The sequence below is a fragment of the Mercenaria mercenaria genome, chromosome 15, assembly GCF_021730395.1.
Source record: "Mercenaria mercenaria strain notata chromosome 15, MADL_Memer_1, whole genome shotgun sequence".
NCBI lineage: Eukaryota > Metazoa > Mollusca > Bivalvia > Venerida > Veneridae > Mercenaria > Mercenaria mercenaria.
In genome coordinates, this window is record NC_069375.1 from 30,865,668 (window position 1) to 30,869,847 (window position 4,180).

Sequence of the window (4,180 nt, forward strand, 5' to 3'; positions counted from 1 at the left end):
CCAAGTTTAACTGAGTGATATATCTAATGTAGGTTATAATGATCAAGTTACAATTAAAACATGTTCTTCATGTTCTTCATATTCTTTGTGTTTTCACTGTTGTACATATTCTGTTATGTTAGTAGTTTATCTTGGACCATTCATATAATTCAGAAGTAAACCAGTATTTAAGATTTAATGTTGCATGTTATCTGAACTATTTGAATACCAGAAGTTATTTTTGAAATTTATGATAATTGAGAATGCAGTTGGTATCTTTTTATGACATTTATCAATATATTTAAATAATGGCTTTTAGTTTTTAGCTCACCTGAGCACAAAGTGCTTAAGATGAGCTATTGTGCTCACCCTTTGTTGTGTGTCATCCACAATTTGACTGTTAAGGCCTTAAAAAAAAAATTCTTTGTTTCCGGTAACGTGCTCAAAAGAATGGCAGCATTCGCTGAGTTATCTTCCCAAATGATTTGACAGGTGTCGCTACGGGCGAATAGGTCCTATCATGCGGTGTACTCTCGGCTTTTATCATAGTGTTAAACTCTTTTTCTTAACCTTTCATGCATTTGATAGCTGAATAATAAAATAATTAAAGCATTTAAAAAAAAATTCTAATCATGTAATTTATCAATATAATCTATCTGGATAGCTGTTTCTTTGGTTTTAACATAAAATTTAAAGCCTTGTAAAATTTTCATCATTTCAAAATGCTGGCTAGTAATATATAACTGAAATTATTATTTTAGCATTAATTTAAGCGAGTCACATTTCCGTATAATTTATAAGCAAAGTGAGGCTAGCTAGTAGCTAGTTGAAAATATTGTTAAATTTTACCCCTGAATGGAAGCTTTGTTTCAAATAGACAATGGTTACTCTGGAAACATTTAGTTTGCATAAAATTTCCTATCCACCGGCTGCATACTGATTGTTATCATAAAAATGTGCATGCCATGTGTCCTGTTAACTCTAGGGGGTTAAATTCAAGAATATGTCCTTAAAGCAGACTTAACACTTTCTGCTCCCACTTAGGTGTTAAATATCGGTCAGATGTTAATGTAATGTGTATAATAAGTTTTCTTAATACATTGCAATTTGAAATAATGTCTAAAAGGTCTCACAGTTGTTTTTATTTTTAAAGCTTCACAAATTTGTGGTCTGTGTATTAAAAATCCTACGGGTGTTTTTATTAAATGTAAAGATTTATATTTTAACTTTATGTGGGCAAGTTACTGTGAATTTGAATTGACTGAAAATTAAAGAGGCAGCAACATAAAATTAAATTAACACGTGGTATGTCAACTTGTCAATAGAGATCATTTATGCCTCATGGATGATATTTTGAAATATATGAGAAAACACCTATAATAAATTAATTGAGCTGATGGAAAATTGAAGGTACATCTTATCACAAAGGCATATATTCTAACATTTTACAGTAATTATTATTATAATTTTTATATTATTCAAGATCTCATTGCATTAAGCTGTGTATGCAGATCTTTCCGATTAATTTTGTAACTTTAGGAATATATACTGTCTAGTATATTGATCCTTATTCTAAGAATATAGTCTGAATACTTGCACAATGATAAAATGATTTTCCAAGGGAGGCATTTCAATATTGAAAAATACTTTAAAGCTGAATAAAAGCATTTATTGTCACAATTAACAAACATAACAATCATACAGTCCATATATAAACTGACACACAGAAAATGCACTTTAAAACAGTCCTTACAGCTAGCCTCATATTTTTTAAGGCACAGAGTATCAATAAATATAAATAAAGTTCTTTCTTCAATTGCTCAAGAGATAAACAGCTGAATTTTGATTACATAATCAGATATTTTCCAAATCTACTAATATAGTTTGAAGTGACAGCGACTGAATAATAATGTAAATAATGTAAACAAACTTTTCTAGGACCTATTCGCATGTAGCGCCACCTATACGCGCACCTGTTTAATCAGGGGAATTAACTGACCGATATCGCCCATTAGGGTAGGTAGGTCGAAAACATTTTCTTTTTTGGAATTTTTTTTTTTATTAAAAGACTTTTCGGAAATCATTTTTAGCTCATCTGATTTTTTGAAAAAAAATGATGAGTTATTGTCATCACTTGAGCGGTTGTCGGCGTCGGCGTCGGCGTCGGCGTCTGCGTCGGCGTTGCCTGGTTAAGTTTTATGTTTAGGTCAGCTTTTCTCCTAAACTATCAAAGCTATTGCTTTGAAACTTGGAATACTTGTTCACCATCATAAGCTGACCCTGTATAGCAAGAAACATAACTCCATCTTGCTTTTTGCAAGATTTATGGCCCCTTTTGTACTTAGAAAATATCAGATTTCTTGGTTAAGTTTTATGTTTAGGTCAACTTTTCTCCTAAACTATCAAAGCTTTTGCTTTGAAACTTGGAATACTTGTTCACCATCATAAGCAGACCCTGTACATCAAGAAACATAACTCCATCTTGCTTTTTGCAAGAATTATTGCCCCTTTTGGACTTAGAAAATCAGTTTTCTTGGTTAAGTTTTATGTTTAGGTCAGCTTTTATCCTAAACTATCAAAGCTATTCCTTTAAAACTTGCAACACTTGTTCACCATCATGAGCTGACCCTGTACAGCAAGAAACATAACTCCATCCTGCTTTTTGCAAGATTTATGGCCCCTTTTGGACTTAGAAAATATCAGATTTCTTGGTTAAGTTTTATGTTTAGGTCAACTTTTCTCTTAAAATATCAAAGCTATTGCTTTAAAACTTGCAACTCTTGTTCACCATCATAAGCTGACCCTGTACAGCAAGCAACATAACTCCATCCTGCTTTTTGCAATAATTATTGCCCCTTTTGGACTTAGAAAAATCATTTTCTTGGTTGAATATTATGTTTAAGTCAACTTTTCTCATAAACTATCAAAGCTATTGCTTTAAAACTTGCAACAGTTTTTCACCATCATAAGTGGACACTGTACATCAAGAAACATAACTCTATCCTGCTTTTTGCAAGAGTGATGGCCCTTTTTAGACTTAGAAAATCATGGGTAGGACAATATTTCTATTATACAAAAAAAATCAGATGAGCGTCAGCACCCGCAAGGCGGTGCTCTTGTTATGTCAAAAGACAAGTACAAATTAGGGGGTTATGCCTTTAGAGCATCAGTAAGTTGATTTCTAATATCACTGACAATGTTTAAAGCATAAAAAGTGAAGTTGAAAAAAAAATTCTCCAAGGCCATAAAAACATTTAGGGTCGGGTCAAAACTAGGGTTGGATATCGTTAAGGACGAAGCGGTCCGATACCGATACCAACGAAACGATACGGTATTTTTAACGATACAGATACCGATACCAAGCTTTGAAGTACATCACATAAGCAATGATTTGGTTAGTATTAAATACACCGTTTTAAGTAGTTATACAGGAAAATTTGCTTTGATATATAAACATTTTAAGTCTGTTAATTTGATGTTGTACTAAAATTATGAAAGAGTAAATAAAATAAATATATTTTACAAACTAGAGTTTTCCAAAATAAAAAAAGAGTAGATACGTCGCTCACTGTGCAATTTAAATCTAGGACTCACTGACTGTGTTCATGCTTGCTCTGCACTGACGAGAACTGTGAAATTCAACACTTACTAGCTTTCAAATTAACCCATTTAACAAGTCAGACTCGTTGTCACTCATGATAAATCTTCAACCAGGTTAACTAGTAATGTATTTAAATTGCAACATTTTTTCCAACACAATTTTCATTGAAAAATAACCCTCAAAACGCTTGAAACAACCAGCAATAACGTATTTCTATTAGTTCGCGAAAACCGATGACTTGTTTACGTAGGTTACAGCTTAGTTTCGTAACTTTTTATTAAAATAATTTTTTTTTCATTTGTTTTGATAGAATATGACAAAGAGCAAAAAAATGTCGTATATTTTGCAATTAAGTATGATTCACGTAGTTTAAAACGACGGGAAAAGAAGTTTTTTATAATAATATTTAGCATACGAAATTATTCGCAAGGCCAGCTCTCCATGTTACTTGGAGCGGTGTCACAGTAAACAATGTCGATCGCGTTATAACTGTGTTTCAAATACTATTTGCTTATTTTCTGCTTTCTTTTGCCGCGGATTTGGTAATTATTTTGTTTTTTTACTTTTATGGAAATACCGGAATCGGAACCGGTTCTTTAC